The sequence below is a fragment of the Polyodon spathula genome, chromosome 12 (assembly GCF_017654505.1).
Source record: "Polyodon spathula isolate WHYD16114869_AA chromosome 12, ASM1765450v1, whole genome shotgun sequence".
NCBI classification, from domain to species: Eukaryota; Metazoa; Chordata; class Actinopteri; order Acipenseriformes; family Polyodontidae; genus Polyodon; species Polyodon spathula.
The window spans coordinates 17,004,977-17,028,082 of record NC_054545.1 but is presented as its reverse complement, the minus strand read 5'-3'; the positions used below and the strand labels follow the sequence as shown (position 1 = coordinate 17,028,082).

General features: G+C 37.6%; 1 protein-coding gene across 4 annotated transcripts in view; it reads right to left on the bottom strand.

Annotated features, from left to right (window-relative positions):
* LOC121324521 (alpha-(1,6)-fucosyltransferase-like) overlaps positions 1-21,556 on the bottom strand; it is a 206,753-nt gene extending 185,197 nt beyond the window's left edge. For 2 of the 4 annotated variants that reach the window (XM_041266514.1, XM_041266511.1), the window contains exon 1: positions 21,397-21,556. The gene's annotated coding sequence lies outside the window, so the exon portion shown is untranslated. Of the gene's footprint in view, positions 1-20,377; positions 20,464-21,092; positions 21,254-21,396 lie in introns of those variants that run through there. The other 2 variants (XM_041266512.1, XM_041266515.1) reach the window with 2 other exon arrangements.
* Between the last annotated feature and the right edge of the window lie 1,550 nt (positions 21,557-23,106).

The window sequence follows — 23,106 nt, the reverse complement described above, 5'->3', positions numbered from 1 at the left end:
TTAGAAACTTGTGACAACTGCTTTTCAAACAAGTTCTGGACTTTGGTACCAAGTTTCAGATTGTATTTGTGATCATTTTCTGTATTGCTGTAAAGTCTTTAGTGGTAATAGATGACAACAACCCAGCCGATAAGGACACTCAGTTGCTATACAAATCTAGGTTATGCTTTAGCAGAGTACGCCCCAGTGGTGGAGAGCGGTGTGCTAACAAGGGAAGAGCCTTTAGAGATGTTCGAAATAACAGCTTGCATTCCTTTATTTCTGGTTTGATCCAAATCTCGGTAGGTTTTTGAAGTAATTCAATTAGATTCGGACAGGTTGAACATGGAGATGCGGTTGTTTTCTGACTTCGAAGACACCACTGCAAGGCAGAATGGAAAGAATTCCCTTACCCACATGTCACTCAAGCTATTTGATTTCTTGTTTTTATTTCTGTTTTTTATCACAGTATTCAGGCTTATTTTTAAAAAGTTTAGGCTCAGCCAGGTTCATAGCCACAAGCCTAGCTGCTGATCAATGTAAGACTACAGACTAAAAAGGAATGGACTGTATAAGGATAACAGTGCAATAAAACAAAAAAAAGAAAACTACTATTACAATGTAGCCCAGCCCCAACTCATTCAGCACAAAGCTGGCGTGCACTGTTGATAATGCAAATTTCTTCTGACAAATCACTAATTCTACAAGTCACGCTCGAGTCATAACATTGCCATTTCATAGTTATTAGAATATCTGCTCTGACCTTCAGTTCCAGTCCAGTCCCCAAAAATGCAGAATATGAAACAGCTCCAAGGCTAGGCAGATTAAAGGACAAGAGCTACAGCTGCAATGAATGTCAAATCTGCCCCGTGTCAATCAAAAGGACCCTAATCTGAACTTCACACCACAGCACACTATGCGAGATTTCATCAATTAATACTGCCAGGGAAGATTTTAATGACAGCATGCAGCATTCTGCAAATGCTAATCTGGTTCAAAGGTGTCAGGGTTATTTATTTTGGCACTAGATACTGCACACAAATTGCAACTGACTAGCAGGTTGTAAATACAATGACTGACATTCACAGACAAGATCACAACTGACCTAATAATTCTCTCTTAAGGAAAGACACAGTATTTTACAACCCTGCTTACTCCTAACGAGATTAATTATTCAATAAACATTTGCATCTGGAATAATTTTATACAAAAATAAACTCACATTCATACTTCTACACTAAACATTCCTATGTTTTACATGACACATGTTTCTTCTCATTTATGCATATATGTTTAACCTGCATGAATACCGTCTTTGTTTACAGCATGATCGTTAAACTATTACATTGTTTACTCATTAATCACTGTCATTATTATTCTTTTGTCCCTATTACCAGTAAAGACTGAAAATTAGCATTACCCCTTCCATTGGAAGATTACCGAACATATTAACAAAATCCTTGTTCCACATGTACAGCTAAGAAAACTTCATTAGGGAAGCGCCCCAATCTAAATACAGCAATACACCATCATCAAACACATTTGATCAACAGCATGCACAATACATAATAAACCACGGCTCTATCGCCAGTAGAATAACAATCACAACAATAATCACAATATTGATTAGGGCTGCTTGTAATCGAGCCAGATTTACAATCATATTGTACTGTCAGAGGAATCCTAGTGCAACGTCTGACATTTCATAGTCTCATCATACTCTGCTGCAGGACAGCGCTCTCTGAGATGTTGTTTTAGCAATAGGAAGGATATGTCTGCATTGTGTCTGCTTGAATTCAAGAGTCCTGGGATTGGTAGAGTTGGCTGAATTATCGGTATGTCTTGGATCGGACATTAGTCTTAAAAATGTAAATAAATAAATAAATAAAACACATTTTTAGAGGCTAAAATGGAAATTGTACAATAAAATATATTTCAGCAGGTTTCCCTAAGCATCCCTTGAAAGTGTATTTACTTCGCCTTAACTCTTTTCTTTCATCATAATTTTATAATGAACTTTGAGATATCGTTAGATTTTGAAAACTCCATAAGTCAAATCAGTTGATGAACAAAACAGCATTGTCAGCCGTCTATCTGCGATGGGCCTGCAAACTATTGACAGTGTTGCAGAGGGGGGCTATTTTAAGTTCAAAGCAATTTCTAAGAGTTTGCAGCATCTGCCAAAAAAAACTCTCGGTTTCCTGGTAAATGCCTTGCTGTGCAATAGCAGCCTTTTCTTCTTTAGATGTAATGATCTGTTTTGTGGGGGTGGCGAGTCTGAGAAGATTAGATGTCTATGGGGGAGTATTTACAAAATGTCCCCCCCCCTTAGGATTACATATCCTAAAATTGTGACAGCCAGCCCTCGATACCATTAACTTGTAACTTTCCAAAAATGGAAATTCATTTTCTTTTACAGAAATAAAGTGGCACCAAAAACATATTCATACTGTTCTAATATCCAAAGATTTAAAAACTGTATTAGCTGGGTTGTGTTCCGTTTCCTCTCTCAAAACTGAAGGAAATAAAGGACAGATAACCCTTAGAAAAGTTTACCACTGTACTATTGCACTCTGCATTTACCATAGTTTACCATGTTTTAAATTCTGATTTGCCATACCTCTCTGTGCTTTACAATACTTGCCTATGCTTTATTACACTCTGCTATGTTCTTACTATGGGAAACTGCAATAAGGGAACCAAGATTTAGAAATATTTCCTTGCAGTTGTTGTTTTTTACTTATATTTGAGGCATACTGATTACAGAACAGTGGAAAAAAAAAAAAAACCCCAAAAAAAACACGACAAGCATACAAAATTACAGTTCAGATTTGTAAAAAGCACTTGCAATAATCATTTAAACCCTAAAAAAGAAAATGGGGGCCCCGAGAGGCGCATCCAGCAAAGGCGCTCCACCTGGATGTGCCCTATAGCCTGGGGATCGCAAATTCGAGTCCAGGCTATGTCACAGCCGACCGTGACTTCCTATGGGGCAATGCACAATTGGCCGAGCGCTACCTGGGTAGGGAGGGCTTAGGTCGGCAGGGAAATCTACGGCTCACCGTGCAGCAGCGACCCGTGGCCTATAGGGCGCCTGTTGTTCTGCAGTGGAGCCTCCGGATCTGTGTTGTCCTCCGGCACTACAGGTCTGGCGGCCTTGCTGTAGATCTGCAGTGTGAAAAATGATGGATTGGCAGGAGCACATTTCGGAGAAGGCATGCTCCAGCCTCCTTTCCCTGAGTCGGCAGGGGGTTGCGAGCAGCGAGCCGATGATACAGATAATTGGGCATACCAAATTGGGGAGAAAAACCGGGGTAAAAAATGGGAGAAGACTAAATTTATGATTTTTTTTTTTTTTTTTAATGCACTATTGCTTAATTTTTAACCCAATGTTCTAGAGTATTAAATTCATTCGTTAATCAGTTTATGGAATATGACTGAAGATACTTGTGGTGCTGTTTTAAAATAGTCTATCTTTTCTAGCTGATAAATGAAATTCATTTTTAAAAAATCCAAGGTTAAAGAATGATTTTAAAAGCCTCTGCATTACATTGAAGTATACTGTGACTGATCCAAAAAAATGGATCACTTGTATTTCTGTATGCCACAGCTACTAAAAACACTATGCTAAAATGCCCCAATTGTATAATGAAAGCAACTCAAATCGTATACGAAACAGATATCTTTAATATTCTGATTCCAGGAAAGATTAGCGAGTGAAATGTCTGAAATATTGATCTCATTTAGCTTCAGGGCAAGACAAATTAATGATCAGGACCCAGCAGTCTACTAGTAAGCTATGTCCCTCTGGGATTGGGGGGGTTGGACTGTATATTTATTTGTCTGCGATTCCTGGTCTGGCTAATTAGGAATGGAGGGAGAGGGTCTGCAGATTCAATTTTAAATACAAAAGAAAAAGCTTTCATTTTTTTGTGTTTTTTAATTGTGATTAATTGTTTCAATTTTGTGATGATTGGTAGCAACAGAGGCTTAAGTCCTAGGGGCAGTGATAACATGAGTTTACTTAAACAGTAAATAGCGGGGTTCCAAAAAATATAGAATTACACATCCCCACGTGTTGCTACAACTGTTTAAATAACAGAAATGTCATTTTCATTGTTAACATCCTGACAACTTTTTACACTTCTAAGTTTAAAGTGTTTCAAAATGTCCGCTCTACAAACATTCCATAACAGAAGGCCTGGAAACCCAACTCAGAAATGTTATAATCCAGTCAAAACATAAAACCACATTTCTTGCATTACACTGTAGGTGATGAGAACCAAGGATCTTTATCAAGTTATTTTGCTTGTTTTCAGAAATCAACCTTGCATCTCCTACTTCAGTTCTGATAGAAAAAAAAAACAGCAACTCTTGCCAAGCTGTGGGCTCTGCTGCACAGTAAACGGCTATCAAGTACGGTTATCCTCCAGAACATATTGGTGTCCACTGCAGTCGTCATGGCAACACACCCACCTCACTTTAAACTGACTGATTCCAGCATGCCTCCTTTTAAAGGTAAGCAATTACCCCTCACATTCAGTGTCACTATGTACAGTACTCTATACGTTACTTCAAAAGCGCAGCAGATTTTTCATTCAAGAACTATTTGGTGAACTACAATAGACTATGCTATGATTTTGGTCTTGTATCAGTTTATTATCAGCGGCAGATCATGTAAAGAAACAATGAATCATTGCACCACTAATTAAAAACCCCTTTGTCATTGCATGTATAACTGTACCATGTTGAGTTTCCTGCAGTATCTATGCTAAACTTTGTAGTAGCACATTTTCTCAGATCCCATAGAGTTCACATAAATAGATTTATGGTTCTAAAAATGAAATTTAAAAAAATGTGAAATACCACTGTTTGAACTACAGAATCACACTTTTAATATTATCAATAGAGGGGATCTATTTTAATACGCACATGAAGTCTTAATACAGCTGAAAATGCCATGCATCTCATTTTGCTGTATTTGTACGGAGTCAGGGAGAGGACAAGAGAGAAAAAAAAATCTCTCTCATGCGCACGTCTTACTGTACCGTGGCCACGAGATAGTAAGTCCTGTGCACAAGATATGTTTTTTCTCTCTCATGCCCCCTCCCGGGCTCTGTATATTTGCATTGTGTTTACACAGTTTATTAGGAGGTCTACAAATCACATGGGCAAATAGTATTTAGTACCTCACTGTTTAGTTAAAAGAACCTGATGTTTATTTATTTTTTTGTCTGGCATACCAATGCACGTGCTCCCCAGGTAGGATTTTTTAATTTACTAACGTTGTCACATATTTGTTGCACTTTTGAAGGTATCCAAAACACTTAATAGTGACATATGTAGTGATAATAAAATAAAATGTATAAAATTCAATGATAAACGTTTCGACTAGAACTCTTTCTCAATGTCTTCCAGGGGCATAGCCATGCCAACCCAGTTGGCACACAGGCCCACCCATATCTGCACCTTTATGAATGCCAAGTTTAAGTAAATGTATAATTTATTTATTCCTTTTTCTTTTTTTTAAACTGTGCACCCTGAAGGCAAGAGCTCAAGTTAAGGACAAATAGGCTACAGAGAAAGCCAATCAAAGCAAAGTAGTCATTGTAATGCAATGTTTGGGTGGAAGCTTCCTCTTACACAACAAATCATGTGCAAGCTGCGTTTGATTGATAGCTTGTGAGCAGTTGGCGTGGATCTGTTAAGTCCCAGGTGTTTCCATATTCCAGCTTTATTTAAAATGTGCATTTTTTTTAAGCAAACTTGCAGGCTAATTAGTAGTAGTGCGACAGTCAACATGCCAAAACAAATTAGTATTTTTGTTTATATTTTCTTTAAAAGAAAACAGACAGACAATGAAGTCACAGAAGCAACTCACATATCATCCTCTTCCTCCAAATCCGCAAATGATTAATTTACTCCAGTAGTGTAAATGGCAACATGTGAAAATAAATGTCAGAAGAGAATTACCAAATCGACTGGATGATTCGTTTGTTACTTCATCTTTGGAAAGTCAACCAGGGAGCACTCTAATAAAAACTTGAGAGCAATGTGGAATCATATTTTACTAGATTGTCAACTTTGCAATTTGAACAGACACTTTCCAAATGACACATATGATATGGCCTTATGAAAGGCGTATCTGCATGCCTGCCAACATGGGACACATTCAGCAATAGAGAAAGTCTACTGCTGGCATGTACTTTGTTGTACAACGTTAATATGTATGAAGCTGAAGTTTTCAGTCTTTGTTCAACAAATAAAGTGTAAATCGACTGTGGGGGAAAAAATGATCCAACCCTAATTTTAGTTTGAGATGATTGCCACTTGATTATCCTTCCAAATATGCACACACTTTTAAGGCTCTTCTCCACTATGAACAGGATTAAGACAGCTGTGCAAACCTCAATGCTGACAAGTCGCTTGCAAATGCGCTCTCTCTACTGTTGTTTGATAGAGACCTGTGCGATTCTCTGGAGTATGACTCTATAATTAAAATATTTAGCAGCAAGCCTCAACGTCTTACCCTGTTACTAACTAGGCAATGGCAAGTCATTTACTAGCTCTCGTTTTATTTAATAATTGCTTGATGTACTAAGACTGTTCTCGCTGGCTTGGTGTCACTGCCCATTTGGCTTTTTAAAGCACATTCACTGTGGATATATGTACATGTATTTTGGTGTCTACTTCAAACATTTTAAACAGATTTACAGGGGAAATATTTGATGTATTCAGGGTTTTAACAGATTTAAATCATTTTTGCACACTATTTCCTGTGACATTTGACCTTTGGCCATTGCCCGTCCTCCCTAAGTTTGGGCCCACCCAAATTTCCAAGCCTAGCAACGCCACTGATGTCTTCAATTGAAAAAGAAACTTGCAAATATTCAATGATAAACATTTCGACTAGAAGTCTTTCTCAATGTCTTCAACTGAAAAAGAAACTTGTAAAACTCAATGACAAACAGTTGGAATGCAACTCTTTCTCAATTTCTTCAGTTAAAAAAGAACCTTGTGAAATTCAAGGACAAACGGTTCGTCAACAACTCTTTCTCAATGTCTTCAACTGAAAAAGAAACTTGTAAAACGGTTGACAAATGGTTCAATGTATTGTAAGAAGTGAAAGACCAGTGCTTGAGCAGCCCAGATCACAGATACCTTCAACACTGGACCTTTTCCACTGGAGAGAATGCACAAGGAACAATACATCATTCTCTCCAGTATGAGGCCAGTCAGTGAATACAGTGTAGAACACATCTCACTGCCACTGAAATGCAATATTGTGTCTGGCCTGATGAAAAAACATGTTGTGTGCTCCAAGTAAACAACCAGATACAGGCATGAGCGTACAACATGCTGCCACGACTGCAGTTCAAACAAACTGATAAGTGCTCATTAGTGCTAATCGTGTTACTCTAAACATATCACAAAACAAATAGCTGTTGATCTATCAGATTGAAAGAAAAGGCTACGCAGTGCTAGGAAATATTTCACCCATACAAAAAGTGGCTGGTCATTTTAGTTTGGTGAATTACGCTAAAAAGTTTGGGACACAGGGGAATTCGGCTTTTAAAATAACAGTCAAATATTAGTATAATCCTTAGCATAACAAGCACATAACCTACTCACGTGTTTTCCAGCTAACTCCAACAGTACGGATTCAGTCTGAATATCAGTTTCGGATACTATAGTTTGTCAAGAACCCAGACAATATGCCATGACTGATACAGTGTTTCTGTCGTTTATAGGCATACAACCACAAGAAGCTGTGTGGGTTACTTCATTGTTCCACAATGCAGTTTATTTCTTTAGTTTGAAATAGTTTGTTGCACACGATGAGGTCCGTTTTTGGCCTAGGTTTGGTTTAAAGATGATTTCCAAAAATATAAATAATTACAATGGTTGATTTTATGTGCTAAAAAGAAATACATAAAAAAAAAAAAATGCTGCTTGAAATGTGTTCTGTGGCAAAAATGACCATGTTCATAATCATTCATATAACAGTACATAAACAACTGGATCAAAATTATATTATGCAAAGGACACCAATGCATAATTTAAGTTTCCTTCTTGATAGCTAATTTGATTGGGTACCAGGTATTTTTTTGTTTGTTTTTACTCTAAAATGGTAGGTATTATACTTGTTTTCCTGCTAGTTCAAAATTAAAGAATATTAATTTAAATATTCAAATATGAAAAATCCATGTTCATCCCGGCACTAGAAAAGAATCATTGTAAATGTGTTTGCTGGCTTTGATTGCACTGTGTGGAAAGCCAGCCCTCTCTAGCTGATAGCTCTTGAGCAGGATGGTTGATTGGACTCCAAATATCTCTTTTGATTTAGAGGGTATAATAAGACAATATGTGGCTTTTGCTAGAGTCAGATTTCACATCTTTGATGATAGATTTGGTTCCCCAAATTTAAAATCCATAATGTTTGTGGTGTTCGTGGCTCAATCAGACCAACAGAACATCATTAAACATGATAGTAGTTTCGACTGTAGCTGCACAATTGTTACAGCATTTCCTTTAGTAGCTTAATTACTACAGTATCGATCATTTCTGATTTACATTTTGACCTACTATAATAAATAAAGTATGTAAAAGTACATGTAGAGTTACTATTGGCTTCTGACTCAATTTAAATTTCCTAAACAATACACCATTAAAATGTTTAACATTTGGATAACGTATCAACGTTTATACTCCAAGCTAATTGATATTTGTGCCCTAATTTCCCCCAAAAACTGAAAAAAAAGACTTACTTAAAATAACCAAAAGAAAGTCTGTTTATTAATTGGTAGTAAAAGTAACTGGATACCCTATTTAAAAATAATAATGATAAAAACATATCTACATCTTAAAAATAAGTGTGTTCCCTGTGGATATACCCAGTCCTGTGCACACTGAACCCCTCCTCTCGTCCTGCTCCACAGAGAAGTGTGTTCCCTGTGGATATACCCAGTCCTGTGCACACTGAACCCCTCCTCTCGTCCTGCTCCACAGAGAAGTGTGTTCCCTGTGGATATACCCAGTCCTGTGCACACTGAACCCCTCCTCTCGTCCTGCTCCAGAGAGAAGTGTGTTCCCTGTGGATATATACCCAGTCCTGTGATATACCCAGTCCTGTGCACACGAACCCCTCCTCTCGTCCTGCTCCACAGAGAAGTGTGTTCCCTGTGATATACCCCCTGTGTGAACCCCTCCTCTCGTCCTGCTCCAGAGAGAAGTGTGTTCCCTGTGAATATACCCAGTCCTGTGAAAACCGAACCCCTCCTCTCGTCCTGCTCCAGAGAGAAGTGTGTTCCCTGTGGATATACCCAGTCCTGTGCACATGAACCCCTCCTCTCGTCCTGCTCCCAGAGAAGTGTGTTCCCTGTGGATATACCCAGTCCTGTGCACACTGAACCCCTCCTCTCGTCCTGCTCCACAGAGAAGTGTGTTCCCTGTGGATATACCCAGTCCTGTGCACACTGAACCCCTCCTCTCAGAGAGAAGTGTGTTCCTGTGGATATGTCCTGTCACTGAACAGAGAAGTGTGTTCCCTGTGGATATACCCAGTCCTGTGCACACTGAACCCCTCCTCTCATCCTGCTCCACAGAGAAGTGTGTTCCCTGTGGATATACCGTCCTGTGCACACTGAACCCCTCCTCTCGTCCTGCTCCACAGAGAAGTGTGTTCCCTGTGAATATACCCAGTCCTGTGAAAACCGAACCCCTCCTCTCGTCCTGCTCCAGAGAGAAGTGTGTTCCCTGTGGATATACCCAGTCCTGTGCACACTGAACCCCTCCTCTCATCCTGCTCCACAGAGAAGTGTGTTCCCTGTGGATATACCGTCCTGTGCACACTGAACCCCTCCTCTCATCCTGCTCCAGACTGAAGTGTGTTAATAATATCCCCAGCAGGAGAAGTGACAAGCTGAGCGGTGGGGGAGCGTCTTCAATGGCTGTGTCTGTCAGCTGTAAGTAGCAACACTTTCAGCTTCATCTAATCTGTAATGTGTCCGGTCCTTGAATAACTAACTGAGAGTACAGTACCATGATTTTCCTGTGCTTGTACAATGCATTTGCCACTGTTTGCTATTCTGTTCCTCTCATGGATCATTTTGATCACCCAAGTGTTGCTGTAACCTGACTCCAGCTTTACCATGCAAGCTTGTCTGCTTCTGTACTCTAAGATAAACGTCTGTCATGGTACAACAACTGTTATAAAGATACTGGAGTTGAATTGACCTATTTGTAGCTGCTGGGACAAATACTTTTTTTACTTTTTTTACATGTATTCGGATACAAAAAATCAGATGTTCATATTTGATACAAATGACAAAAATACCTTGCGCTTATTTACCGCCTCACCAGAATTTGCGTGACAGTTTTAAAAAAAATGGCAAATGAAAGAGAGCTATGTGTGATATGCAAATATATAAATAGGATCCACACACCAGCTCTTTAGCCTCTATTAAAGTGTTTGACAGCAAGAAGTAAACAAACCAGATCATGCACGTGCACTCAGTGATCTCTATGGAAAGCCATCTGGGACAAAAATGCATTGTGCTGCTTTAGAGCGAGCCAGAATCTCATGGAACACAAAAAAGTCCAGCACGTCATAATGATATGCATCGCTTAAACAGTACCCAACTTTCTGAAAATGCTGTGTAGTGATTTTGATATTGATTGTATATACAGCTGTCCCACGTTCTACCGCCCCCCTTTATAACGCCACCCTCACACACCACCAGCTATTCTCTCTGAACAAATGTCACCAAAATAAAAACAGTGCTACTTGTACCCATTATTATAAGCATTGTAACTTTCCACATCGTACCGCCAGTGAAATAATCATGGCAAATTAACCTTTCCGAATTCGTTGTTAACTGAACGTTCACACCAATGTCATCAACACTCCCACTCCCAAAGCAAAACAGAAAGTACAAAATGGCAAGTCGACCCTACAATTAAGACCAGGTGAAAAGAAACAAATCTGCATGTGTGCATCTGAAAATAAGAAAGCAAGTCAGCAAGACATCGCAAATGTTTTCACGCCTAAGTGAGGCATGTACTGTTAATCAAAGAACAATTGGAGACATTGTAATGGATAAAAACAAATGGCTTACCTTGATGGAACAGGTCGTTTTGTTTAACCTGAAAAAGTCTTGACGCAGTCTAAAATAAGTGACTTTTATAAACCACAGTAAAAAAAAAAAAAAAGTACGGCAAGAGGTTTGTTTGTTTATGTGCTACTTTTACATAAATGAAGGCTGACAGTTTTGTAAACAGTAGAATATTTTTTATTTATTTATTTTTTACTTTTTGTTTTAAAAAAGTGTTTGTCGGTACATATTATTATTATTTTTTTTTTTTTTTAACTGTTTAAAAAAACAATGCTGTAGAGCTTAAATTGCTTTGTGAAATAAATAGATGGCATCGTTCAATGGGGGTTTGTATTCAGCAGGCTTACCCTTTTTTAAACTGTTCCTCAAAAACCATGTGTGTTTCATACAGATGGAAAAAGAAGATAAAACATCACTAGTAGACCTACTATTGTGTTAAGAACTAGTACTACAATTTTTTAAAGATTAATGTTTTATTAAAATGGCTTGGAAATACTGTAATTGTATAACTAAAAAAATTAAACGTTTGAATTTATTGCAAAAGGTTGTGTGTGTGCGATTTATTTATTTATTGGACACTCGCTATAACACCACCCTCGCTTATTGCCTGTTTCTGCCCATGGCCCTTACCAGGCAGTATAAAGGAGGGCTGACTGTATTATCAAGGCTCGAAGTTAACATATATTTAGTAGCACTTTGCTACCTAAAACTCTTAAATGTGCTATTATTTTTTTTATTATTATTTTTTTTTTTTTTTTTTATGCAGTAGCATTTTTCTGATACCTTATGCTGCAGTATCTGCCCGACCCCGAGTGAACACGTACACAATTACCAGGATTTTTTTTTTTTTTTTTTAACACATGCATTATTAGTATCTTTCACAAAGCAGGAAACCACTGCTATTAGAAAATGATTGAGTGCGAACAGCCAATCAGCTCCCAGATCTAGCCGGCTTCTATTTTGCATAGATGCCTGCTGGAACATTAAAGTGCTTAACTGTGAATTCAATTTTAAATCAATAAAGCAAATCTGCTTTTTTTCCTTAATATTCTAATCTAAAACTAACCCGATAACACAAAAAGCTACTTAAATATACTTTCTGACGCTGGTCTAGAGTGAAATCATGTCTGTGACAGGACACCGTAATGAAGGCTCAATTCGCAGCTACTGGACAGCAAATCAAAACTTCTGTCATTGGCTGGATCCAAACAACATCCTCCCTCAAAACCAGCCAGTCAAACTGCCAACCCTGTTTCATTTCTTTCCGCAACAGCCAATCCACTCCCTGCCTGCTTGAATGACGCCCCGCCTCCAACAACAAGTTTCGAGTCCGACTCAACAGTACACGGACTATTCAACAATTCTACATGTCCAGATAAATTATAATAAGAAAGAGTAAGACCCCAATAAATAAAGATGTTAGCAACAGTAATAATTGTAATAATAATAATATTTTCTCTACGTGTACGTCGTTTTTCTATTCTAATTATGTTAGGGACTATTTTCATCAGCGGAATGTTACCTGTCGAAATATCAGAAGTTCAAGGTAAATATAGGTTTTAAAGTTTTTTTTAAAGAGAAAATAAAGAAATAAATCGTTTTCTAATAGCGACAGAGCCCTCTGGATGTGGGTTCTACTGTGTGGTAGATGACCTTGACTTTCGTTAGCGGCCTCGCTTTCGGCTTGGGATGCATAACTCCAGTCGTGGTCATCTACCACACGGTAGAGGCCGCCTCCACGGGCTCTATTGCTTTAGAGCTTCCCAATAGATGACCGAGGTTTGTACTGCCTCATGTAGATACACGCGAGGCCCACAAAGCAAATCGTATTGGACAGTGGAGTTCAAATACCTACAGTACTACAGAACAATGTGGGTTGTTTTATAGACCAAAAGTAATGTTAAATAACAGTTAAAAACATTAAAATTTTATATGACATCTGGCAAGAACCTAACAGGATATTAAGTTTATTCAGTGCCTATAAAATGTTAATTTTATCTGTCATGGAGATTATTTTGTTATAATCTTAACCCTGGTTTCACACGCGCTAAAAATGAATACGTAATAGGTGGATAATTATTACTTTATCAAAATTCTGACTACGAAAAAAGAAAATGGAGCAAACAGCTAGCTATAACGTTACCATGATCCAAGTAACGTCTTCCTTGTTTTATTAGTATAAATAATAGACAAAATACAATCTTGAGGTGCATTAATTTATCGGTTTTCTTTTTACGCTAGATTATCACTACTGTATATACTTCTCCTGTTTAAACTAGTGAAAAGTGTGCTTAACACAAAATGTTATATAAAAACAAACCCAGCGTATTTATTTTTCTTTTAAACTTAGTTGATTTCCCTTATTCTGTTATTACTTCTTAGTTAATTTCTTCAAATTGTACAGCAGTTACAAATGCAGTGAAAAGGCAGGGTGCGAGCTGGCATTTCAGCTTCTATAAGGTCATACAGTGCAGGAATCAACGATATTGTATTACACGTTACTTTTTTTTATTATTATTTATTTTTTCTAATTGCTGTCTTTATAGGTGTGTATGACTTGTTAGTTACCAAAATCTCAGTCAACAATTGAAGACATAAGAGGATCCGTACCACTTAAATTTGCACGGATGAAACATAATCTGGTTAACCATACTGACAGCATATCAACTGCTTAGATGACAAATATAGTTGCATTCTTGTAGAACGTAAGGATACAACAAAATTCATTTCAACAAGGAACTGCATTAATTCCATTACTCAGTTGAGCACATAGTGGTTTCAATAAATATTTGCTGATTTAAATATAGACCTACCATGTGATAGCTTGGGTCACTCAGTCTATCTAAAACAGTAATTAGGTGTTTATTTTCTAATTTTATATATAATTATTAGTCGAATAAACTGCTACCGAATAAGACCATTTTGTTACCTACTTTCCAGGCAGGCAGCAAATTCTCAATACTGCCTTAAAAAGTTAACTTCTAGCCCTGATGTTATAGTACGTGTTCATCTTTGCCCCTTCCGCGTCAGCACAGGGGTGGTAGGGGTGAGCAGAGCCTAAAAATAATAATTAGACATTCTAAATTGGGAGAAAATGATACAAAATAATTGCCGACGACTACATTTAAAAAAAAAAAAAAGTTTAAATTTCAGTTTTCGTTTGCTTGTTCAGCTACAAAATGGCACAAGTAAATCTTGAGTTATTAGTTTATGAAAACGTGTCTCTGGCCATCGTTTACTGTGAAGAAAATGCAATGGCAAGGAATGAAAAAATAAATAAAATCCAGTGTCAATATTATGTACTATTTATTTTGGGAATAAACAAAACTATGTTTAACTTGTTATTTGGCATCCTTTGTTTTGCAGTAAATTCATTGTGGTAAAGTAAACCGTACACAACTTATTGTTTACTCTTGGGGTATTTTTCTATTTTAACATGTTACATATTGTAAGATCTTGCTGAAAAATAAAGGCACACACACAGGGGCCACGGCCACACCCCCTGCCGCTATGCTGTCTGCACCTGCGTTCAGAGCAATATAATGGCTTTTACTACTTTTTGAAAAATGAATATAGAAATTCTGAGCAAATATCCGAACATGAAAATCCTGTGTTCGTCCCAGCACTATGTATTTTTTTTTTTTACTTTAAGATTAAGCACACCACTTAAACTTGAATATAGCAAGAGGCACACCAAAGTTTAAACAGTTATTACAAATGTGTATAAGACTATGTGTTGAGCATTAATGAGTACATGTATTAGACTATGAAGAAAACAAATACTGAATATTAAATAACCTTACACTGTACAGTTAGCCCTAAACACTACATCCAACATTCATACACATTCTGATACCATTTGAACATTTAGACAGAATTGGAAACGTAACAGCTTGCAAAATGGTTAAACTCTAAACTATTAACAAGTCTACTAAATAATGTAGTCATTGTTTAAATTATTAAAAAGTATAGTCTTTTTAAAAGTACTTCACAATGATGCGACTGATATTTGAATACTTAAAATGGTGGTGGTATTGAGATTCACCACTGCTTCAATCCATTGAACAGACATTGTGTTATTCTATAGCATACTTCTTTCATTCTGTTATCAAATAATGAGGGAGTAACAAGTACTCCCCTTTACAACGCCAGAGCACAGGAACCTTTGAAAGAGCTATCATCACCAGTTTTTAACAGTCCCAAACCAAGCATGTCCTGATAAGTCTTGGATCTGCACCGCACCAAGCCTCCTGCATCCATCTCTCACATCGTAGTTTGTAAGGATTAATGAAGCATGGTCTAACTGCTCTGCATTAGGTACAGTGGTTTTACAGACACGGCCTGCAACACTATAGCCCTATGATACTATTTAGTTATAAAATATGTTTTTTAAATATATCTTTAAAAGTTTTGTCCCTGTAAAATGTATAGAAATCTGTTTTGCTCTTCAAAAGAGCTGAGAGATGATTTTATAACCTCCTACTGCTGCATGTAATACAGAAACCAATGTTAGAGTCACATACAGTAGTACAGAAACAATTAAGGGGGACAAAATGTTTGTCCACTAAAACTATATTTGGTGAGTAAATGCACAATCTGGACTGTCAGCAAGGTATGTTTTATAGTAAAGCAGCATGAAAAACAGCTAAACTACAGAAGAACTGATGTAACAGTGAACATCACCATGGACAAGGTAAATCTTAAAGCTATTCCTGTGTGTAGTTTCTTATACTTTCCTGTGTATTTATTGATACAAAGTCAAATAAAATCCGAAATCTTGCTACCCGTACCAAACCTTGTTAACCAGTGCATAACACATTAGCAATCAGCAATTCAGGAACTAGAGGACATTCACAATTACTGCTGCATTCATGCTTCCTGTCAGGTACTGTAGTAGCATTGCCATTGTGGGTAGTCAATTCAGTAATAGTGTGAATAATAACTGCAAATAATGAACCCCATATTAACCTTGAACCGTTCCATTCTGTTCTTTAGGACTTCCCTGCCAAGATATTCAGTGCAATATATACAGACACATATTTCTAACTTCCCATTTCCAGAGGGTTTCAACAGGGTTTGCTCCTCTCAGAAGAAATCTCATTTTAATCTAAATAAAAGCCCACTGTGAGCTAATGTCACTCCAAAAGGGCTCTGTTTTAATCCGGCTATTGTCAATGGTGTCCTTTGTACAGCATCCAGTGGATGTGTGTCACCAGTATGAAGATTAAAATTCCCCATGACTTTAAATTGGCAAAGAAAAAAATTATAATTCCTCTGCATATTCTGTAATTAACAAACCAAGACATTTCTACTGATTTGCATACAAGGAAAATAATGTGTATGCATTCCCACTTAAAAGGGGTCAAAAGTTCATGTGGTTTCTAAGCTTTCAAAGTATATTATTTTCTGGAATCCTTGTAATATACCGACCACAGAGGGTTTGATATAAACAGCTGTTTTCAAAGATGCTTACAAGCACTTATCTTTGACTACCTAATCTAATCTGTGAAAGAGTTCTAAACAGCACAATTTGATCCAGTGCAACAACATCCTTCATCGTCCTATTTACAGTAGAACTCAAAAACCTGTTAAGGACCTAAACAAAATAAGGGTTCCAGAGAATCCCAAAGAAAGACCCAGGATTGCAGAACACCAAGGGCCCCTTTACTGCGTGCTTTGTACACCTGCTGTACTAACCAGTGGCAGGCAACCTAGCGCGGGGAAATGTCATTTAAATGACAGTGTCACCCTAGCGCGTTCGAGTCATTTAAATATAATGAATAATGTTAATGTGTGGAAATGTATGCAAATTACATCACAAAATACTGTAACGGAAGTATTTGATATGCACACCGTATTCACTAAAGGGCACTAACTTTACAAGGTGCCTCAGCATGTGTTAAAAGTACCACTTATTGAAACCAGGCAGTGGCACAGAACCAGCAGAAGAGCTGCACAGGAGAGCGAGAAGAAGAGTCAGGGAGAGAGTATTTCAGACCAGGTAGACTTGGGCTGTGTGAGGAGGTAATAACTAGATACAGATTGAGCACAGATCATACTAGCCTTATATGGAGGGCCCCGGAAAATTCACTACATCACGAATTTCACAGAAATCATGTATTTGACTGCCTACTGTGAAAAATATGCATTGTATTTTCCTTACAGTATTTTACATTACTCTTCAAATACCCTGTTCATTCACTTTTATCAAGTAGAAGTAGCGCTACAATAGCTGGACGCAGTCCAGCGTCAATGCCGTGGATTTGGTTACCATGGCAACGGGGTCAAACAAATACTGGCTTTATGATTGGTGAATTCCTCATACTGTACAATGACCTTACATACGAGTCAGAGGCAGGAAGTTTAAAATGGTTGAAATGGTTTAGATAGGGTTAATTTATTAGCTTGCAGTGTAGCATTAACATAAAAAATGCAGAAAGCTGACGAATCAAAAAAAGCTCAATTCATTTCAACACAGGGTCGTGTTCAGAGCTACGAAAAGGGGAAGTTGCATGCAGATGGTGGGGTTCTGTTCTGCTCAACTTGTAATGTGTCTTTGGAGCATCTAAGAAAAGATACTATTGACAAGCATCTTGACAATGCAGTGCACAAAAACAAGAAAATCAAACTTGCAGTTCAGACTAAACAACTACCGAACAAGCCAGTCACAATCACAAGACTGTTTAAAAAGGGCACAGAAAGTGGAGAAACACGCAATGTCAACACATTTTATATTAGTGGAAGACTTTAGTGCAGCGAACATACTGATACAACAGCTGCCTAACAGTGACACACTCAGACGAGACTGAGATCTCCCTAAAGCGTATGCCGCACACAGAATGACTCTGAGTCTGTTAGCGTTGTGTGCGACGAGGACCCCGATTGTGTTTTGTACATTATTTTCATTGCACAAAGCTTTACAACTGCTAATTCAGAGGAACGTACCACTTACTCAGTGGACACTGCATCTTGACTAACCACACAACAGTAGTTTAGGTCAGGATATCTAAGACACTTGTGGAGAATGGCATTGACTTCAATTGTGTGTCTGCCTTTGTAATAATAGACAATGTAACACAGGGAGAAACACTAGCTGTTTACGTCAATGCTTAGTCGTATATAATGTTTTATTTATTTATTTTTCTAAGTTGATGGGCTCCAATGGCATATATGTTATATCATTTACTAATAATTTGACAGTACAATTTCTGTTTTTATGAAAATGACAAAAGCTTTGGTTTTGTCATTTCAGGTTTGCAGTTAAGTTTCTCTCATGTTTAATATTTTGGGATCAGAGGCAGCAAAATAGTCTATGGGAATTACACAGTCATTGTAATGAATGTGTCAACATACGTTTTAAAGGGTTACAAAACTGGAAAATGTTGCTGACTATGTCATTCAAGGTTGTTTTTAAAAGATTTATTTTGGCTGGCTGTTACTTTTTTTCTGCAGCCAACACAGACCATTTTAAACGACTCTTGTTTCCAGCAATTTTGTCCTTAACGTTTCATTGAAGTTAAGGTTCTTGCTGATTCAGCACCAAAAAGCCTTTCATAATTCTCCACCACTTCTGCTAATACATTTAGCTCCTGGTCTGTAAACTTCAGATTCCCCACTCTGTCCTCCTCGGTCGCTGTCATGGAGACAAACTCAGAACCGTACTTACCTTTTCCTATTACAATACAGTGTGCGTAAACCTCATGCATAATTCCTCATTTTGAATTCTGCATACTGAATTTTGCACGTTGTGACAACGTGCAAAAGAATCATTTAGCCTGCTTTATCTGTGTATATAATTAGCTCAGTGAAAAGAGCTATCTCTGGTTCATTTTTGCGCATGGTGTGGCTTCCCCCTTAAACACGGTAATTCTGGTCATTGACTGCGGTTTAGTGAATGAGGCCCCAAGTATTCTATATAGAACACCCATGATTCTAGAACACCAACTATTCTATATAAAACACCAATGATTATATACAGCACTCCCAGGGTTCTATGTAGATCACCCAACAGTCTATATACATAAAAACACCCTATTCTCTATGAGTGTAGCTCCTTCAAAAAATCTATCCTGCTGATTGAGAGGCTTATTCAGCAAAGAAGACATTAACTTAAATCAATACATTGCATAAAAAAGCCCTTAATACAAGCAACACAGTTTTCCATGCTTTTTTTTTCTCTTGCTTGCTTCTATTATTAATATGAAAATATTTTAGCTTGCGTTTAATAATATGCCAATGTACTGTCAGAATCTGGTAATCTGGCACATGCTTTCTATTTAATGACAGATCAATTATTTATGTTAATCCTAATCCTAGCCTTAACTCTCCATCAGTACTGAATTACCATGTATTGCTGGGAAACATAGGGAAGTACAGATAATTAACTAATTACTAACTAATTAAGTATTAACTGCATAATAAAAAGTGTGACCAAAATAACTAACTATACTTTATAATCCATATTGCTGCATATCCTTTTGGTAGGTAGCAATTACTGTATGTGTTGCAAATTTGAAATCATTGGACTACTTCTGGGTATACAGTACCCAACCCATTCTAGAATTGTGCAAAGGGCTCTACAATGCGTTGACCAGTTCAGCAATTCTCATTTATTTCAGGAGAGTTTTAAGAAAACAGATATGCAAGTGCTTGTAAAGTTCCCTAGGAAAATGTTTTAAAATATTGTATTTTGTCATAAAGAAATCCTTACGGGTACTGTATATAATCGTGTACAGAATCTTTTATTCTCTGGTGAGCCAACCTAGCCGTTCTAGAAACAGATACTGTTGTTTTATCCAGAGGTCAACAACGTAATATTCTCCTTGCAAACCATAATGTAACGCATACATATACAGTAATAAATAAATAAATAAATAATATGCATACAAATAAAAATAAATGTAACCCCTATTGACTTAACAAACATAACTAGTGAGTTCCCCTAACCTGACGGTGTTTAAAACGTATTTCTGTTTAGCAATAGCAGATGAGTAATATAAGAAAATAACGGTATTTTTGTTTTCATCATGTGATCCACGCTCTCGTCTAGAATTAAAAAACAGTTCTGTGTTATTTTAACAGCGTGAATGAACGAGTGAATGCAGCCTGTTGTAAATGTGTAATTTATCAAGGATGACAAGCAGCCATCGGAAAAAAAGAATCATTTATTCCATCTCCCGTTTCATTTTTGTATTTATGGGGCGACCAAGGTATCATTAATACAAACCACACTACAACACTTAAGGCTCTGAAAGCTACTTCAAAATGCCAAAAAGGCCGCTTACCAGACTTGATTCGTGGAGTTGACCACGGTAAGTCTTACCATGCCAGATGTGGTTCTGCCGCCCTCGTATACGTAATTAAGAAGAATAGCGGTGGCTCCGCACAAGAACAAAACAGCACTGCTTTTTTTTTTTTTTTAGCACAGAACCGCTAACCCTTTGAAGCACGTTCTAATCTTTGTTTAGTAAATGATTTCACAGACTGTACTCACAACAAGCACTCGATTAGTAAAACATTTAACACCAACACTCTAGAACACATGCAGATTACACAGTGAACCCAACATTGTGTTTAGCTGTGTTAAATCACACACGAATGTGATTTGAAATTTTACTATCCTCTGCGACTATTATTATCATTCCTATCACAGTGTGCACCGATCTGCAACGTTATTCCATGCAAGACTCTTGGAAACGAAATACTTCATTGTTGTCTTAGAAGAAGCATAAAGGAAAGAGTTAAAAAAAAAACAACAACAACAACAACAACAACAACAACAACAACATGTACACACGCTCAGCCACATACATACGAATAGACTCAGCCTAACAATGTAGCACAGACCGATATGCAAGCGTTCAGTGTATTCTTTATCTAGGCAATTTCAGCTGCCGCTTTATGTTTATCGGTGTTTTAATATGTTATGTAGCGCTAATTTCGTTTGCAATACATGCACTCACGCATATATATATATATATACTGGAAGGTCGCACTTACTGTTTCTTGAAGTATATTTTCATAATTTGAAAGCTCTTTTGATTATGAGAAACGAAAATAAATAAACAGGTTTTTACAGCTGGGAATACACAAACACGGTCCCTCTGAACTTCTAACGGGACCGAAATATGCAAACCATCCACTGACCGCTATTCTGTCATCATGACAACAGCAGCAACTAGCTTGCATCGCATTGCAAGCGGCAGCAGCACTCAGCAACAGGCCGGGTTATAAAGGCTGCACACTGCCGTTTCTAACCTCGATTTAAATAAATCGGCCTGACTTAAGCCTGTAAAACACCTACCTTAGTATGCCCCTTTTGAATGCAGGAGTATTCAGTTGGAGTTTTGGGGAATTACTTCATAAAAGATGTTGTAAGCTTAGAGGCGGAAACAGGAACTGGAGAGGTTAGAGTCACTAGTAGTGTTGCTGCTATGCCTGAACGAGAGGAGGCTGCAGTGCGCATGTTAGTGTCAGACTGCTGTATTACAGTTATACAGTCAAGGTTCCACAACGGTACACTAACATGCAGTTAACGAACACAGACTCCGGCCGTCTTTTTCCAGCACTAACATTAATAAGTTCCACATAGTTGTTGTGACAGCCCCGCAGAATTCAATACAATAGACCAGCTTGTTCCATCAGACCTCCCCGAGAGCCAGTCGGTTACAGCGGCTTTCCCTGAAAGATGTCACGTTTAAACTAATGTCAAGCGTTTTCCATTCCTCTTAAAATGCACTATTTTGGCTTTCTAAAATGTAGGATTATTAGGCTTCCAAACTGGCTTGGGAAGCCAATTGTTATTGTAAAGATTTTGTATTAATTTTTATTTTATTATATATATTTTTTTATTTTATTTATTATTGTCATTTTTCCTCCATTTTTCCTGTGTCAACCAAGATGGCAGCCTAACGCATTTTTAGGAAAAAGCTTTCAAAATCTTGTTCTTGGGAAGCGGTGAACCGATTGATCTGCATATGTCATCAGCAACCAAACTTTTTACTATCAAAATGGTTGCCACCAAATTTGCCAAAACGTGCCAAAACATCAAACTGCTTATGTTTGCAAACAGTTTAACCAACTAACTCCTAACTTGATAGTTGTCATTCTGGGGATAATGGAATTAAAATATGGCAAAATTGTGTTCTTTCGTAAAACATGATGGCAGCCACACCTACGTTTCGTTCTTAAATTTAAAAGCACTTCCGCTGAACAAGGTTTAGTTGACTAACTCCAAAGTTGATAAGCATCATCCCTGTGTCAGTACAATTGACTTTTTCAAAAATGGTGTTTGTAAGTAAACCAATATGGCCACCTGATGCATTCCTTTAAAAGCCTTTCAAAATCTTTGGTCAAATGTAAAACTATGTTATAACTCGTTATAAAGTGCAGATAGTTTAATGGTTACTATAGTACACAGATAGAAACCCAAACATGCAGTAAAAAAATCACCTTGCCCGTGACCTTTGACCTCTCTAAGGTCAAATGTAAAATGAGCTTATAACTCCTTACAGTGTGTAGATAGGGTCATGGTTACTATGGTGTTTAAAGTTATAAAGCATTGTGAGATAATGAAGTAATGCAGTATTTTGAATTGAAACCGCTCCACAGAACTGATCTGTTGCTGACACTTGTGCTGCAGTGCTACAGCTTGCCAAAATAACTCAACCAGTCCCTCACAACACAACTGTCAGCAGGAAAGCTTGCAAAGTTACTGAAGATGTAACTAACAATCAAGTGATTCTCTCTATCTAGTGTCACATTGCAGAGACTGGGTGCAAACCTATGAACCTGCACACAGCAATGCAAAAAAGCCAGGCTCCCCTGCGTTCGTGGTTCTAGAGCTTTTAGCCTCATCTCATCTCACAGACGGGACAGAATCCATGAAGGCACAACCCTGCCCGTTACACCAGCATTTAGTCTCACATTGATGATGCAGAAAACCCTTGTGGGGAACTAACCAAAAGAATCTTGTAATGCTCTTTAGTAGGGAACATCATTGCTGTGAACCTTG